The 19,011-nt window shown below is 42.6% G+C and overlaps 1 protein-coding gene across 12 annotated transcripts in view; it reads left to right on the forward strand.

Annotated features, from left to right (window-relative positions):
* The window catches only part of LOC137371289 (spermatogenesis-associated protein 13-like), a 413,876-nt gene that overhangs the window by 219,351 nt on the left and 175,514 nt on the right, over positions 1 to 19,011 (forward strand). For 2 of the 12 annotated variants that reach the window (XM_068033621.1, XM_068033618.1), the window contains exon 1: positions 7,920 to 8,064. The exons of the other annotated variants lie outside the window; for them this stretch is intronic. The gene's annotated coding sequence lies outside the window, so the exon portion shown is untranslated. Of the gene's footprint in view, positions 1 to 7,919; positions 8,065 to 19,011 lie in introns of those variants that run through there. 12 annotated transcript variants of the gene reach the window in all.

The raw sequence follows: 19,011 nt of genomic DNA on the forward strand, positions 1-19,011 counted from the left end.
TTTGGCCTCCCAGTGTAGAGGAAACCACATTGTGAGCAGTGAATACATAATATCAACTTGAAAGAGGTACCGGTAAATTGCTGGTTCACATTGGAAGAAGTGTTTGAGGCCCTGGATGGTGAGAAGGAAGGAGGTAAAAAGGCAGGCATGTCCTGTGCTTGCATGCTAAGGTACTGTGGAACGGGAGGGGGTGTTGGCAGTGATTGATGAGTGGATCAGGATGGCACAGTGGGACTGGTCCCTTCTGAATGGTGAAAGGGGAGGAGAGGATGCGTTTGCTGGTGTCATGGTGGAAATGGTGGTGGATCTGTTGAATGTGAAGGCTGGTGGAGTGGAAGGTGAGGTCAAGAGGGATCATATTGAGGTTATGGGAGGCTGGGGAAGGCATGAAAGAAGTGGGAATGGACACAGTTTGAGGGCCCGATCAGCCGCTATGGAGGAACAGCACCTCATCTTTTGATTAGGCACTTTGCAGCCTTCCAGACTTAACATTGCGTTCAACAATTACAGATTAACTTCTGCCCAAGTTTTTTCAGATGGCGCCTGTCTGTGATGATTCCGCAATTTCCCCTGAATACCTCCTCTAGACCCATCTTTTGTTTCTATACTTGTCCCACTACCACCTCCATTTACCTTGCACCATCATTCTATGTAAAAATCTGATGAAGTTAATCTGAGGTGATATTTGCAAGCATCATATTTAGGATATTGATCAGGTGAAAAAGATATAAAATTATACGTAACAAACTAGAAATTTTTATTTTAAATTCTTTTCATTCAGGCAGTTTCCCAATTTGGAATGAGGCATAACAAAATTAAAAATGAAACAAAAACAAGAAATGCTGGATTCACTCAGCAGGTCTGGCAGCATCTGTGGAAAGAGAAGCAGAGTTAACGTTTCGGGTCAGTGACCCTTCTTCGGAACTGACAAATATTAGAAAAGTCACAGATTATAAACAAGTGAGGTGGGGGTTGGGCAAGAGATAACAAAGGAGAAGGTGCAGATTGGACCAGGCCACATAGCTGACCAAAAGGTCACGGAGCAAAGGCAAACAATATGTTAATGGTGTGTTGAAAGACAAAGCATTAGTACAGATTAGGTGTGAATATACTGAATATTGAACAGCAGCAAGTGCAAACCTGAAGAAAAACAACCTGAAAAAAACAGTGGGTTTCATCTTAGTTTGTTCAGTTTGCTTACCCACTGTTTTTTTCAGGTTGTTTTTCTTCAGGTTTGCACTTGCCGCTGTTCAATATTCAGTATATTCACACCTAATCTGTACTAATGCTTTGTCTTTCAACACACCATTAACATATTGTTTGCCTTTGCTCCGTGACCTTTTGGTCAGCTATGTGGCCTGGTCCAATCTGCACCTTCTCCTTTGTTATCTCTTGCCCAACCCCCACCTCACTTGTTTATAATCTGTGACTTTTCTAATATTTGTCAGTTCCGAAGAAGCGTCACTGACCCGAAACGTTAACTCTGCTTCTCTTTCCACAGATGCTGCCAGACCTGCTGAGTGAATCCAGCATTTCTTGTTTTTGTTTCAGATTTCCAGCATCCGCAGTATTTTGCTTTTATGCTAAAATTAAAAATGAGATGTGTGGGTGACAACTCCTCTTGATAAAAGAAAGCAAATTAACTTGTGCAATGTGAAGAGAGGAGTTAGTAATACTTGCTAAATTCTATGTTCCATCAAAATTATTTGATGCCAGATTCATTTACACTCAATTTGAATTTATCCCCAGGACATCACTGCAGGAGTTCCTCAGGGTAGTATTCTCAGCCCAGCCATCTTCAGCTGCTTCATCAATGACCTTACCTCCATGATAAGGTCTGAAATGGGGATGTTTGCTGATGATTGTGCAATGTTCAGCAGCATTCGCGACTCCTCATACTGAAGGAGTCTGTCTCCATATGCAACAAGGCCTGGACAACATTCAGGCTTGGGCTGATAAGTGGCAAGTTACATTTGCTCCACACAAGTGCCAGGTAATGACCATTTCCAAAAGGAGAGAATCTAACCATCTCCCCTTGACATTCAATTGTATTACCATTGCTGAATTCCTGACTATCAACATCCTGGGGGTTACCATTGACCAGACATTGAACTGGACAAGCCATGTAAGTACTGTGGCTACAAGAGCAGGTCAGAGGCTGGGAATTTGTGGCGAGTAACTCACCACCTGACTCCCCAAAACCTGTGCATTTACATGGCACAAGTTCCAGTACAGCTACAACACTGGCATCTACCCTGCAATGTGGAAAATTGCCCAGGTATGTCCTGCACACAAAAAGCAGGACAAGTCCAACCCGGCAAATTACCGCCCCATCAGCCTACTCTCAATCATCAGTAAAGTGATGGAAGGTGTCATCAACAGTGCCATCAAGCGGCACTTGCTTAGCAATGACCTGCTCAGTGAAGTTCAGTTTGGGATCCGCCAGGGCCACTCAGCTCCTGACCTCATTACAGCCTTGGTTCAAACATGGACAAAAGAGCTGAGCTCGATGTGAGGTGAGAGTGACTGTCCTTGACATCAAGGCAGCTTTTGACCGAGTATGGCATCAAGGAGCCCGAGCAAAACTGATCAATGGGAATCGGGGAGAACTCTCCGCTGGTTGGAGTCATACCTAGCACAAAGGAACATGGTTGTGGTTGTTGAAGGTCAATCATCTGAACTGCAGGAGTTCCTCAGGGTAGTGTCCTAGGCCCAACCATCTTCAGATGCTTCATCAATGACCTTCCTTCAATCACAAGGTCAGAAGTGGGGATGTTCGCTGATGATTGCCCAATGTTCAGCACCATTCGTGACTCCTCAGATACTGAAGCAGTTCATGTAGAAATGCAGCAAGACTTGGGACAATATCCAGGCTTGGGCTGATAAGTGGCAAGTAACATTCATGCCACACAAGTGATAGGCAATGACCTTCTCCAGCAAGAGAGAATCTAACCATCTCCCCCTGACATTCAGTGGCATTACCATCACTGAATCCCCCAATATCAAAATCCTAGGGGCTGCCATTGACCAGAAACTGAACTGGGGTAGCCATATAAATACCGTGGCTACAAGAGCAGGTCAGAAGCTAGGAATCCTGCAGCGAGTAACTCACCTCCTGACTCCCCAAAGCCTGTCCACCATCTACAAGGCACAAATCAGGAGTGCAATGGAATACTCTCCACTTGCCTGGATGGGTGCAGCTCCAACAACACTCAAGAAGCTCGACACCATCCAGGACAAAACAGCCCGCTTGATTGGCACCCCATCTACAAACATTCACTCCCTCCACCACCGACGCACAGTGGCAGCAGCGTGTACCATCTACAAGATGCACTGCAGCAACTCACCAAGGCTCCTTAGACAGCACCTCCCAAACCCGCAACCTCTACCAACTAGAAGGACAAGGGCAGCAAATGCATGTGAACACCACCACCTGCAAGTTCCCCTCCAAGTCACACACCATCCTGACTTGAAACTATATCGCCGTTCCTTCACTGTCACTAGGTCAAAATCTTGGAACTCCCCTCCTAACAGCACTGTGGGTGTACCTACCCCAAATGGACTGCAGCGGTTCAAGAAGGCAGCTCACCACCACCTTCTCAAGGGCAATTAGGGATGGGTAATATATGCTGGCCTGGACAGCGATGCCCACATCCCATGAATGAATAAAAAAGCGTCAAGAGTGTGTGGGCTTGCCTGGATGAGTGTAGCTCCAACAACACTGAAGAAGCTCAACACCATCCAGAGCAAAGCAGCTCGCTTGATTGGCACCCCATTTACCACCTTAAACATTCACTCCCTCCACCACCAACGCTGCAGCGCATACCATCTACAAGATGCACGGCAGCAACTCACTAAGGCTCCTTCGACAGCATCTTCCAAACCCACGACCTCTACCAACTAGAAGGACAAGGGCAGCAAATACATGGGAACACCACCACCTGCAAGTTCCCCTCCAAGTCACTCACCATCCTGACTTGGAACTATATCGCCGTTCCTTCACTGTCGCTGTGTCAAGATCCTGGATCTCCCTTCTTAACAGCATTTTTGACGAACTGCTGCAGTCCATGTGGTATAGGTACAAGAAGGCAGCTCGCCACCACCCTCTCATGGGCAATTAAGGATGGGCAATAATGCTGGCCTAGCCAGCAACACCCACATCCCGTGAAAGAATAAATTAAAAGAAAAACATTTTGAGTAGGTGCAGGTACAGCCGATGGCTCAACTGATTAAGGCAGTGAGTGCTTTCCTGTAGAGTAGGAACATGCAGACCATGAAGGTAACAACTTTTATCCCAGTTAGCTGATCTCAGCTGTCCCAATCGTGATTGTTTTCCAGCGACTCTTGTTGGAAGATTGTACACATTATCATAATACTGTTTTTTTTTGCGGGGGTGGGTGGAATATGCGGTGTGTCTATAAGACAGCAAAGGATCAGTACAGCTTTAAGAACAAGCAAGCCTGAGGAGTTACCGAGAAGGTGCATTTTGGTTGCATTTGGATACAACCATACCAATCAGTTTCAGAAGGTGTATCCTGGTTGCCTTGGATACAGCCACTCAGACTGAGGATTGATATACAATGTAGCGATTAACTTTTAAACGGGCTTTTTATCGGAGACAAACTATTCTAACAGACAGACAGCTAGGCCAGCATGAACTGAAAAGAGATCTCTGTTAATTTAAACTGAAGGAAGAGAATTTAAACTGTGACTATATTTTTGAACCCTCAAAATTCTAAAGCCAGATTGATTCTATTGAAAGCGTTTGCAAGTTGTTGATCTGCTGTGGTCATCACCGGAAGAAAGCGAAGTTTGAAGCTTCGGATGTTGGACTGTTTTCCTTTCCTCATCGGATCCAGGAAGATTGGAGTCGACTTTAATCAGAGGGTTGTTCATCGGGAGGTGTAAATCTGCAAGAACACTAATTTTTTCTATTTTAATTGTTTTTGTCTTAGTATTTAAGAATTTAGTTTTTCTAATAAACAGTTAATTTGTTGATCTAAAGACACCTGGTTTGGTTCACCTCATTTGGGGGTTAGTAGATGGTTCAATTCGGCTGTGGTTTTCTTTAATTTGGAAAGTTTAAAGTGACATGTTAGGCCATCTGTGGAGTGACGGTATTGAATTGACAGTGTGTTGCTCCCACCGTAATCAGAATTATATATTTTGATTGGGGGCTTTGTCTTGAGCGGTCATGTCGTAACAATATAGATATCAGATGGGGACAGGATAGGGCTTAGTTATGGTATGCTTCATGATTGACTGTCTTGCTCATAATCATTAGGTTTACAGATGAACGATGGCCACTTGGAGGAGGCACTGAAGGATACCATTTCAAGAATTCTGTGACTTAAATTCCCTCCAGATGATTAGGCAACCCCCAGGAGGCTCAACATTAGTCATTTTTCAGAATAACTTGGCTTACCTTCCATACACTGTGATCCCTTCCTTTCCAAGATCTGTAATAATGTCTTGAACAACTTCACTTAGTTCCCACTACCAACTCAGAAATCTTGTTCCGTAGGTTGATCCCCTCTGAGAAAAATAAAACTTTCAGAAATGCAGCCTCACTCCTGCTCGTGGGTCATCCCTAGTTCTGTCTGACCCCATCATCTCAAACACACCATCTTCTTGTTTTAATACATTTTAAATACCTGAATCAGATGCCATCTAAGTCTTTCCCGCGAACACAAACCAATGGCATCAAGCCAATCTTAATTACTCAATGATCTCAGGCTTGGGACCATCTTTGTTCATTTCTTAGCACGTTGGAGATGGCCACTCTATCCTTTGAAGTGGAGGGGGCAAAATTGTACCCAACACCCCAAATGAGCTCTTGCTAAAGCTTTGTATAGAGCCTTTCATATCACAAAGCACTTCACAGCCAATGAATTATTATATACACCATTAGAGCAACCAAATTTTGCACTGCAAAGTCCCACATAGAGTAATGAAATAAGTGATCAGTTAATCTGTTTTGATGATGCTGCTTGAGACAAAAATGTTGGCCAGAAAATTGGGAGAATACCACTGCTTTTGAAATTGTGTTATAGGATCTTTTGTGTCTACCTGAACATACCTCCAACATCTCTTCTGAAAGATGCTATCTCTAACAACGCATCACTTTAGATTAGAGATACAGCACTGAAACAGGCCCTTCGGCCCACCGAGTCTGTGCCGGCCATCAACCACGCATTTATACTAATCCTACACTAATTCCATATTCCTACCACATCCCCACCTGTCCCTATATTTCCCTACCACCTACCTATACTAGGGGCAATTTATAATGGCCAATTTACCTATCAACCTGCAAGTCTTTTGGCATGTGGGAGGAAACCAGAGCACCCGGAGGAAACCCACGCAGACACAGGGAGAACTTGCAAACTCCACACAGGCAGTACCCAGAATTGAACCCGGGTCGCTGGAGCTGTGAGGCTGCGGTGCTAACCACTGCGCCACTGTGCCGCCCAAATGACTACAAATCAGCTCCTTTTCCATAGGAAGGGAGGAAAACTGGAGCCACAGTTTTCTGTCCATTAAAATGATTGAAGAGAAAATTGCAAGTATGTATACTGGAATTCCTGAAATACATTTCCTGTTTGTAAAGCTTTACACTGCATGAACATGAATGTAGTCATATAGTTTCTGTTTTCCATTTCTGTGTTCTACTCCATTGGCCTAGGGTTGTACAAATTGACTCTTCTGTCTCCTGAATCTTCAAGTACAATTTCTCACACTTCCGTTTGTCTTTCGATCTCCGCTTTGAGCACACAATATTTTTCATAATTTTGCTGTTATTGCATCACAATGATTCCCAGGATTTAAGTTGTAAAACAAACATTGAGTTGCTGCTTGCCTCTGTGCTACCCACCTCTGACTGGATGGAGTGCAGGTGGGATGTACAGTCAGCTGCCGTCCATTTACCTCAATCATCAGCAAGAGCAGCACGCGGCCATTACATGGATAAACCAGAGGGTGCCATCCTCCCTTCTGAGGGCATAGTCTGAGAAAGGGCTTGAAGATACTGTCAGTATTGGTGGACTGAAAAATTTATAACTTTGCAAATATTGCATTTATATAATAAATATTTGCAAACTAACAAGCAACTTGTGACAGGATGCCCATTAATGGAGAGCAATAGGTACAGTTGTGTCTTTCGTAACACTTAAGTTTGTGACATTTAGTTAGATACACTTGTCTTTTAATTATTCTGCGGTGCACAACCTTCAAGAAAGGAAAGGCTGTTTCAGTACTTTTACAAAGAGCTCTTTCCTTCATTGTTGAATCTGTTCCAAATTTAGTCAGGAGTAAAACACTCCATGTAAATTGTGTTGAATTTCTTGGGCCAATGGTAGATTTTTATAATGCAAGTGTGTGTATATGTTTAAACTACTGCATGAAACTTTGAGAGTAGGAGTATGTCACTTTTTTAAAAGTTGTTTTCAAAATGAACCTATGCTACAGAAGGAATTAATTTTAACTTGGGTCAAATACCGTTCTTGCTAAATGGCTGCTCCAAAGTCCTTTGAGTAACAAACTGAAAATATATATATTTTTTATCAGAACAAATACATATAATTGTGTCCCATATGAAATGCATCACTTCCTGCCACAGTGACAACTCATAGTGCACACTCTAGAGATTAAAGACTGGGGAACTGAGTGGGTTTTGTGTCTTCTACCAGAATGTTTTTGGTTAAAGATTTTGTCAAACTGTACTGGTTGCTATATAAACAAACATAATACATGACTACATTGCCGAAGGAGGACGAAGTGCTTTCTTAACACTGGTCCAAATGACTGGAGGAAAGTATGAAGCATGTTTTCTGTTCTAAAGTGCTTTGACTTCCTGCAGCACCGCCCACCAGCTATGCGTGGGTGGAGTCATCGGTCTTTTACAGCCAACATATCATCATACAGCATTTCTCAGTGCTGTGCAGCTTACTTGGGAGTATTGCAGTGGATTTGAATAGGAGAATTTGTCCGAGCAACAAGAAGTTGTTTTGGTTCAGATTGCTTGGAAAGCAGTGTACTTCGAAAAGGTTTAGTTTACAAGATTTGGTGAGTTCATTTGAAGTGAAGTAATTTGGATAATCCTAAAGTTTATTATATTTGAAAATTGTCAAATGTGAAAGTAAATCTCTGCTGGACTGACAGTAACATATGGGCTTTTAAAAAATGTTATCTTGCTACTCTAACTGTAACTAATTGCTAATTCATTTTCTGAATCTTTTTCTGGTGCTTTTTAAATACGGCGGGGTTTAATGAAATTGTACAAGGGGCGATGACGTGCTTTCAAAACGCGATAGGATTTTATTACATTTCAATGACTGATGAGACGTTTGTCAAGAGTGGCTGAAAACAGAACCTGCAAAAGGATGGACAATAGATTTGTTGTAATTGAATGAAAGGGTTTGATTTCGTGTAGCGCTATATACTGTACCTTGTGAAAAATCCTTTCCTTCATTACTTTAAAGGTGATTGAGCGGCCTGGACTGTGCCAATTATAAAGAATAAGACTGGTATCGTAGTTATCTATCCCACACAAATTTATTCAGTCTTGTAGACCTATATCTTATCTGTGCCTTGTGATTTAAAAAAAAATTTCAACCCCTCCTGGAGGTGTTGACGTCTTTCTGGGATACAGTTCAATGGGCATTGCGAAGTATTTTGCATATGTGAGCCTTGATGATGAATGTTGGTAGATTATTTGACCGTAGGCACATCGCAATTCAACCTGACCGGCTTCTCTTCTGATGTGCAGTTTTATCAGGGGTTGCTAGATAGCAATCAGAAGCAGGAACTCTTGCAATTCTTTTCTCCTGACCCACAACCTAGCATTGTTGAGGCCATATGTAAATTCCTGACTGCTCAACAAACTAATCTCAAACAAGGGGTCGTATCTAATACTTCGTTGGTTAGTTTGCTCGCTGAATAATGTCCCCCAGCCATCAAGGGAACCCTGTTTTTTAAAAACAAATAGTCCCATTAATTTTGATGGGATTGAGGATTGTCATCCTTTCCAATGGTCTGGCCTTAGTAACGTAATTCAAAACAAAGGAAAGTTTTGGGAAGAGTGAGCTAGTATTTAAAACCCCATGTGTTCTAGCTAAAAGCTCATTTCGAATGTGGGTGAGTATTGGAATGCAGTTGTGTAGAAATTTTCAGTGTTTTTATTAGTTATTCTTCAGATATCCTTCATATAATATTGGATTGGGGAATACCGTGCAATATTTGCCAGATTAAAATTGGCACCTAAGGAATGATCGCCCCCCCTGCCCCCCACCCCCCCGCCCCAGACACTTGTGATATTGTGATAACGAGAGGTGACCTCACATTAACTTTCAAAGTTTAAAGGATCAACATGCTTTGGAGTGCCAATTCATTTTTTCCACCATTTTGTTCTCCTCTCCATCCTCCAATATGTTTCTCTCCTGAAGCTGGTATTCATTGTGGGGTACAGGTTCAAGGGCGGTCGCAGCTTGATAGTAGTCTGATACATCACCTAGCCATCAGTGCTAACCCTGGTGCTCATTTTATAATAATTACTTTCTATCAGATGCTATTGAATAGCTTTTGGAAGTGGGAGCACTAGTTGATTTCTTTTCTCCTCCTCCTCTATAAAACTTTGTGACCATTTGTAATCCTGCAGTCGCTACCCTGGCTGAGAGGAGCTAACTCAAGACGGACCAGGTGTCAAACCTGCATTATTTGTTTGTGTGTAGTGTAAACAGTCCAACCCTTTATCAATGGAGGCACCACATTCTCCTGGTATTGCTGTTTCACCTAGTGCCCTTGATTAAACCTGCTGATAGTGACAAGTATAAACAATGATACTAGAGGCAGATAGCTCAGTTATATCATTTTGCATCCTATTTCCACATTGTTACCCATATGGGCCAATTTGGCAATAGGAGAAAACTGCAGCCAAGTTTAAATCCACCCATGGAAGGTTTGCATAGGCACAATAGCGTTAAAGATTTTTGTGCAATTGCGCATTCTTGCACGTGCAGTTTCTACTCGGTGTTGATTATGTCCCACAATATAAACAATGGTGTTTTAAGTCTTTTGAAAACCAACATGTCTGCCAACCCAATCGGTAATATGTGACAAAAGCCTCAATATGCGCAGAACACACCAGTTAAACTGGTAGTGGGCATGAATTTTATTTTATTTAGAGATACAGCACTGAAACAGGCCCTTCGGCCCACCGAGTCTGTGCCGACCAACAACCACCCATTTATACTAACCCTACACTAACACCATATTCTGTACAACATTCCCACTATTCTCCTTCCACCTACCTACACTAGGGGCAATTTACAATGGCCAATTTACCTATCAACCTTGCAAGTCTTTTGGAGGTGGGAGGAAACCAGAGCACCCGGAGGAAACCCATGCAGACACAGGGAGAACTTGCAAACTCCACACAGGCAGTACCCAGAATCGAACCCGGGTCGCTGGAGCTGTGAGGCTGCGGTGCTAACCACTGCGCCACTGTGCCGCCCATGCCGCTGAATGTGGCGCCAACCCTCAGGAGAGGATGCTGCCTCTATTTTAACCCCTGCACGCCCTGCTTACATTGGGTGCAAGGAGTTAAGATAGGTCCTAATATATTTAAATAATGCATTAGCAAGTGTAACCTTGTTAACAGGTTCTCCAGTGACTGGATATGATGAGTGCTGAGACTGAGACATCAGACAATTATATTCTACAGCCCTTGGTTTGGATGAGAGGTGGTGTGTGGGCAAAGTGAAGTTGTGAATTCGGACTAAAGTCCACATTGCTGAGTCCACTGTCAGGCGTGGAATGGGCGCAATAATGCCAAATTTTGTAGTGTGATGGCCTCTGCCCCGTTTGTGTGTGACAGGCCCACTGCTAAATTAGTCTTGAGCTTTATTTGGGTGACACTGACAGCCACCTATAAGGAAAGTAACAGTAATTTAAATATTAAAATAAGGGTCAAGCATTTGAATAAGGGCACACTTGCCAAATTTGTACATGGAAGTAAAGCCTGGCTCAGATATAAAATTGAAGCCCGACCCAACGACAGCCCTTTAATTTTTTTTTGCACCCGACCTGACAGTAATCTCCTTCATCTGTTTCGGCAGCAGGCTATTCATACAGCTGGAGTTGTGGGTAATCATGGGTAAGCCTGATCCCGTGACTTCCCGGAAGCAGTGTCCAGCCCGACCCGACCCCAGCCCGAATGCTGGACTTGGAATTTCGACCCGGCCCGAACCCGACACATGTAGGCGGGTCTGGTCGGGTTCAGGTAGGGTAGCCAGGCTTTACATGGAAGCATCTGATTTGCCGGGATTTTAACCTCAACCAGGAAGTTATTGTCTTAGTAGTCAGTAAACATTCTGTAGAAGCTGTATAGCCTCGCACCCGAGCCCTGTTCAACTAAGCTGCCAGCAGTGGCTCATTTGGTAGCACTCTTGCATCTGAGAAGGCTGTAGGTTCAAGTCCCACTCCAGGACTTGAATATGAAAATTAAAGCTGACAACTCCAGGGAGTTGCTGCCCTGTTGGAGGTGCTGCCTTTCGAATGAGATGTTAAATTGAGGCCCCCTCTGCTCTCCAAGGTGGATGGAAAAGGTTCTGTGGCAGTATTTTGAAGAAGAGCAGAGGAGTTACCCCGGTGCCCTGGCCAATATTTATCCCTCAATCAACATTACAGACAGATTATCTGGTGATTGTTGTTTGTGAGAACTTACTGGGTGCAAATTGCCTGCTGCGTTTCCTACATTACCATATTGACTACACTTCAAAAGTACTTCATTGGCTGTAAAGCACTTTGAGTTGGTCGTGAAAGGCGCCACATAAATGCAAGTCTTTTTTCATTTTAACCCCTGTGCTCACTGACCTGCATTGGCCTCCGGTCAAGCAACACCTTTATTTTCAAATTCTCATTCTTATTTTCAAATGGTTCCATGGCCTTGCCCATAGCTCTGTAATGTCCTCCAGCCCCACAACCTCTGAGATATCTGCCCTCGTATAATTCTGGTCAGTTGAGCTCCCCCGATTTTAATTGCTCCGCCATTGGTGGCCGTGCCTTCAGCTGCCTATGCCCTAAGTTCTGGAGTTTTGTCCCCCAAACCTCTCTCCTTCTCTACCTCCTTTTTATTCCTTTTAAGTCGTACCTTTAAAACCTACCTCTTTTACCAAGCTTTTGGCTGTTGCCGTAATATCACCTTATGAGGCTTAGTGTCATACTTGGTTTTATAATGGTCCTTTGAAGCACCTTGGAATGTTTTATTACAATAAAGGTGCTATGTACATATAAATTGTTGGATACTTGCCTCTAAATTAAGTCTGTTTGGATGATAGGCTACTAGGAAATGCTTTTGAATTTTGACAGTATTTTTGCCTACTGATTTGTTGAGTTGACCTCGGTGGTTTTTGAGGAGGTCCTAAACTCTTTCCAAGGATTACTTTCTTAACAGTGTTGAAACTTAAGTATTCTGTGTGGTTTGCATTGGGGTCTGTGACACGAGGAGCAGGGTTGACCGCAGCAGCAAAGAAAGCAGCAGAGAGCTGTACAGGCTGCTAGGAGAGGGTGCAGGAGGGAAGGGCAGAGGGGGTCATACACCATAACTGTGTCCAGCAACCAGATTTCCTTCCTCAGCTTCATAGAGGAGCAGTGCGTCTGGTTCTCCATAGAGGCCGTGATTGAGCTCCTCCATCTGTTCAACCAAGGATTGCATTCGCAGCACTGCCTATCTCCCTGGACTTTTATGCATCAGGCTCCTTCCAACACTCAGCGGGTGACATAAGTAAAAAAAATATCTGTTTGCTGTGTGCATTGCAGTCAAGGAAGTCACTGATGTACTGTTTGCTGAGTGCCAGGAATTCATCACCCTCCCAAAGGAAGGCTGCCGAGCAGGAGAAGGGAGCAGTGTGCTTTGCAAGAATCGCTTGATTTCCTCATGTGGGGGTGGGGGAGTGGGAGTGTCGGGGTCATGACTGCACCCATGTAGCCCTCTGTGCTCCCATACAAGACCAAAGTGCTCTATTGTAACAGGAAAGGATTCCATTTCTTAAATTTGCAACTATAGGCTCGAATTATTATACAGGTCAGTGCCCAATATCTTGTAAGTAGTCATGATGTCTTCATCCTGCACCAGTCCACTATATTTCATCTCTTCCACCCAGACTTCGGGTGTCAGGTCGGCTGCTTGCAGCAATATCTTTGGGGCAATGCTTCTGGCATTGATTTGCTTTACACCTTTGCCCACTGTTGCTGCAAAGTGAACTGGGATACCTTCATGCCAATGGGTGGGAAGATGAGGCCCATCCTCCTGCCATCCTTCTCCAAAGCTGTATCTGAAAAGAGGGAGCCCGTCCAATATTTTCACTGCATTCCATTTCAGTATTGTTACTAATGAATGTGACTGCAGCTGCAGTACTCCTTCACTTTGAATGTTGCTTTTAACTGACATCAGTGACGTTTGATTTCACGCTTGCTGCCCCAGTTATGCAAGCTGGCAAGGTGGTCTGAGTGGTACTTGGCAACTCGCTTATTTAAGGCAAAGCAGGAACAGGGACCAATTTAACTTGGCCCCTGAGCCCACATGAGCAGGTGTGCTATCAGAGCATCCTGACTATTTTGACCCTCAAAAAATTGGCCTATTACAAACTTAGGGCCCATTCTTTTAAAGTACAGAGATTTTTTTTTAAAACTCAGCTAGTTTGCCAAAATATTGTAAACTGAATAAGAAAGCTGTGGTGTTGGAAGCTTATGTCTATTTCAAGTAACTACTAGACTGTTCTGCACTGGGCTAGTAGTTCAAATATGTACTCCAAAATATAGAGAAACACTTCAAGATAAGGCTTTGTCCTTGAGTTTTTAAAAAATGCATCTCTACCTTTTTCAATTCCTTACACAGTGGATAGCCTTCCTCTGTTCTCACCCAAAGGCTAGGGCCTGAAGAGTGACAGTTGCTTTGTGCATCTTTGATGATCATTGCTTTAGCCTTTGAATGTACTGTAAAAATAATGACCTTGATCAGGCAGGCAGTATTGTGCTGGCCTTTTTATAATCGCTAGTGAATATTAAAAATAGTCAATTGATCTCATGTGGTCTTACTTACCAACAAAAGTATCAAATTTAATTTTAAATATTAAACACAATCATTCAGGATTCTTTTCATTTCCTTAAAATTTGTTTACTCATAGAAAATTTAGCTGTATTTAATAACCTCTGTGTGTGTTTACGGCACATACGGCATACGGCATGCTTTCCTTCATCGGACGGGGTATTGAGTACAAGAGTTGGCAGGTCATGTTACAGTTGTATAAGACTTTGGTTCGGCCACATTTGGAATACTGCGTGCAGTTCTGGTCGCCACATTACCAAAAGGATGTAGATGCTTTGGAGAGGGTGCAGAGGAGGTTCACCAGGATGTTGCCTGGTATGGAGGGCGCTAGCTATGAAGAGAGGTTGAGTAGATTAGGATTATTTTCATTAGAAAGACGGAGGTTGAGGGGGGACCTGATTGAGGTGTAGAAAATCATGAGAGGTATAGACAGGGTGGATAGCAAGAAGCTTTTTCCCCAGAGTGGGGGATTCAATTACTAGGGGTCACGAATTCAAAGTGAGAGGGGAAAAGTTTAGGGGGGATATGCGTGGAAAGTTCTTTACGCTGAGGGTGGTGGGTGCCTGGAACGTGTTGCCAGCGGAGGTGGTAGACGCGGGCACGATAGCGTCTTTTAAGATGTATCTAGACAGATACATGAATGGGCAGGAAGCAAAGAGATACAGACCATTAGAAAATAGGCGACATGTTTAGATAGAGGATCTGGATCGGTGCAGGCTTGCAGGGCCGAAGGGCCTGTTCCTGTGCTGTAATTTTCTTTGTTCTTTGTTCTTGTTTATGCCAGCTCTTAGCATAAAGTGTGATTAATTTTTTTAAGAGAAGCAAAGTTTGGGAAAGCAGTCAGAGGAAAAATATGGGCCTGGTCCAGGGGAAAACGGTGAGGCCAAGACAGTGGGAAACTTTGGATTGGAGCCTATAAATCAGAAAAATGACCTTAGGAGCAAGAGGCATCTAGCTTGGGAACTGATGCCAGAAGGGAGTGGGGAAGTGTAAGGTTTTGTGAAATCAGAGGTTCAGGCATTGAGAGCTCAAGACTGGTGCCACGCAATTGCTTCAGTGAGTTGTATTTTGGTTACTTGATTATTATTACCTCTCAATATGATTGTGATGGAAACTAGGAGTTGCACAGTAGCTGTTTGCCTCTGAATGTCATATTTCAATTGGACAGGCTGAACTGTGAAGTATTAGTTAAGGTGTAACTCAGATCAAAGAGGTTCTTGAGAGCTGGCAAGATGAATCATGGGACTGTAGATAGTACTCAAGTAATTAGAAGTGAGATTGGTATGTTTATGGGCAAACGTATTTTTTTCTGCATTGAATTTTATTGTCATTTTATTTTAGGGGTATACATAATAAGGTCGGACTGTCATAGTGAATGTCTTTGGTGGAAAGTAACTGGGGAGAATAATTTTGTGCAATAATGTTGAAGAATAATGAAAAAAGATAGTTAACTAGAAAGTAGAAAAGCAAAGAACTTTCGACATTCATCAAAAAAGAAGTGAGTTGACTGGCTCATGATGTCATGACAGACACCATGTGCCTGATGAGTGCAAATAATGTTATAAAGAAATCTATTTAGATATTTTGCATCAGATAATTAGGGATGAATCAATTATAGACTTTTAGTGGAGAATTCCTATAATCTAATGATCCATCTGTCAGCCAGTTACAGTTTTTCATTCGGAGAATCCATGTATGCCAGCATGACGTAGCCTGAGAGTTTATTGTACTTTTGGACTAGGCTATCTTCCAGTGCGTCAAGGCATAGTGTTATGACCGAGGTGGGAGGAGTGCACTGTCTTTTCTAGTTCCACTTCTCCAGGTCACAGCATCTATTTAAATGTTTACCCAGTTACTGATGCTGTCAATCATGAACACTACTGTTTATCCCAGAATAAAATTCACCAGCCAGGCTTCTTTAATAAACAACAAAATTATCAGTTTATTATAAAACAAATCTTAACCAGTAATGAAGTAAAGCATAAATGCACAGATTGAAATATGAAAGTTCCCTTTTACCTTAGCTCCTCGCCCTCTCACTCCCTCGCATGCACGCGCACACACAGCTTAACTGAAAAAATAGAGATTTTCTCTTTAGAGCTCTGTTATTAAAAAAAAACTGAAAAAGAATTCTTTGGCCAAATACTTGCTAATTCTTGAAGAAAAAGAAAGATATGGAAAGATGTCAGTTGCCCCTTTTTTTCATTTGGCATCCCAAATATGCGTAGACAGCTGTCACTGGGATCTTTCTAGAACAGTTCTTGGCAGGTGATGTTTGGTGGGCTGTCCAGGAGAAATACGGCAACAGGGGTTTCTGGCAGGCCTTTCAGGAGGAATGCAGCATCAATTTCTCTATATTTCTTTCACTCGCTTCAAAGAGCTTCTCAGAGATGGAAAAGCTGGTAGGCTTTTCAAAGAGATGGAAAAGGCTGAGCTGGGGTTTGTCCTTGGCATGTTGATTCTTAAACTCCTTTCAAAACACTGTCCAAACCCCAACTGACTGTCCGAAGCGAAACCAAAACAATATCTCAAGAATCAAGCCTCCCGACCCCTATAAATCTTGACCTGTCACTTCTCTGTAAACATCTTCTCCAAGTCAAAAAGCCCCTGCTGGGTATTTATCTGAAGACAGGTGACTTAGAGTAAGAGTTATGTACAAACCAAGTCCAAAAGACCTTCCAATGACCCCAGTGAAAAAACATCCATGGAATCCTTTTCAGTTTTCCCAAATAAAAAAATATCCATAATTCTAAAATACGTGAGTCCTCAAAAAAAAACTAACAAAAAATATAGCAGCACTGTCATAACAAAAAGCAGATTATGATAACAGTGATAACACCGAAACATAGGGGGAAATTTTAACCCCCAAAATGGGTAGCATTGCATCAGGTGGGAAGTTAAAAAGTTAAATTTCAAATTTGAACTCAACCTGTCTCCACCCTTACCACTTTTGGACTTAATGGAGGCAGGACAAGGGGCAGATGACCAATCCTCTCTTGGGGGGCAGGTTGATTATGAAACCATTTTCTTTTTTAAAAGTGCCTTTATTTTAACAAGATATTTTCCCCTGTTATTATCTGGATTTCCTGGGCCTCTGGAAACTGGGTAGGTAAAAGGAGGTGCACTCTCTTTATGACTCCGATAACCCTACTCAGAAACCCTGTCCTAGTAAATATCAGAATCGTAGACTACGCTGGCAAATGGCAAATAAAAGTTCGTCAAGTATAATGAATTGTCAGGAGAATCTCCAGAGAGCAGTCGATGGGGTTTATTCAATAATTCTTGGTACTTTGAACAGCTAACCTTTTCTTTTAAATTTTTTTTTGCTGTTGTCTTTCGGGATACAGTAGCTCTCCATTACTCTCCTAATTGCACGGTTATGATTATTAGATTTTTTTCCGTAGGGGCATCATGAATGCAGTCCTCAGCAAGCATCTATCTTGTACTCAGTTTCTAGTATTGGAAAGTAGTCAGGAACTGAAATTCTGGTTGTTATCTTTCCCCTCCTTGGCCCATGGGCACTGATGCTATTGGAGCACTACCACCATAAAAGTTATGTTGAATAGAATAAAAATTAGAAGCACTTGATTTTTAAGTGAGATCATGATTTTCTCAATTGTACCACACTTAAAGGACTTGAAGCAATCTAACATCAGGGATATCTGGTTCAACCAAAGTTAAGGTAATTGGAGAATTTTGATTCTCAGGGTTATACCTTATATTTGAATGTGGCACCACTGGAAGTGAGGTGGGTGGACACTTCTTCCCACCCTGAGATGACCTTTGATATCTGGAGGTTTTTCCAGCTCTGAGGTCATTAACACACCTGAGGTGGGTTCCGTATCTCTGCTGGGCCATTACATCAGTCTAGAAGAAGATATGTGGAGCTTAGTAGAACAGTGGACAAAATATAAAGGGACCCAGAAGTATTTCATAAGTGTATAAATAGTATAAGAGTAGTCAAAGGAAAGGTGGGGCCAATTGGAGACCAAAAAAGAGATAATCATGTGGAAGCAGAAGGTACTAAGTGCAAAGGTACTTTGCATCTGTCTTTACAAAAGAAGAGCATGTTGCTGATGTCATATTTTAGGAGGAGGAAGCAGAGAGATTGGATAGGAGAAAAATAAATAGAAAAGTACTTAAAAGATTAGCAGCACTGAAGATAGAAGAGTCACCCCATCTGGATGAGATACATCCGAGTCGCTGAGGTACGCAAGGGTGGAAATTGCAGAAGCTGTCCCCACAATCATCTAATTCTTCTTTGATATGAGACAGGTGCCATAGGACTGGAGGATTGCAAATGCTACACCTCTGTTCATAAAATGGGAGAGGGATAAACCCAGCAGCTACAGGCTGGTCAGTCTAATGTCAATGATGGGTAAACTTCGAGATATTAATCCAGGACAAATTTAACTGACATTTGGCGGGGTGGGGGAGGTGGGGGAAAGGATTAATAAATGAAAGCTAGCACAGATTTGTTAAAGGCAAATTGTGTTTGACTAATTTGATCGAGTTCTTTTTTCAAATAACTGAAGGTTGATGAGGATAGTGCGGTTGATATTAGAACATAGAACATATTGTGTAGATGGATTTTCAAAAGGTGTTTGATAAAAGTACCACAAAATAGACTTGTTCGCAAAATTGAAGTCCATGGAATTAAAGGAGCATTGGCTGCTGGATATGAAATTGGCTAAGTGGCATAAAGCAAAGAGCAATGTTGAATGTTTTCAGACTGGAGGCAGGTGCCTAGTGGTGTTCCCTGGGGTTGATATTGGGACTGCTGCTCTTTTTGATGTATATTGATGACTTGGATTAGGACCCAACAACGATAGAGGAACAACAGTAGATGTCCTAGTTGGGATCATGTGTGACTTGGAGGGGACTTTGGAGGTTATGGTGTTCCCAAG

This window comes from Heterodontus francisci, chromosome 6, assembly GCF_036365525.1.
Source record: "Heterodontus francisci isolate sHetFra1 chromosome 6, sHetFra1.hap1, whole genome shotgun sequence".
Classification (NCBI taxonomy): domain Eukaryota; kingdom Metazoa; phylum Chordata; class Chondrichthyes; order Heterodontiformes; family Heterodontidae; genus Heterodontus; species Heterodontus francisci.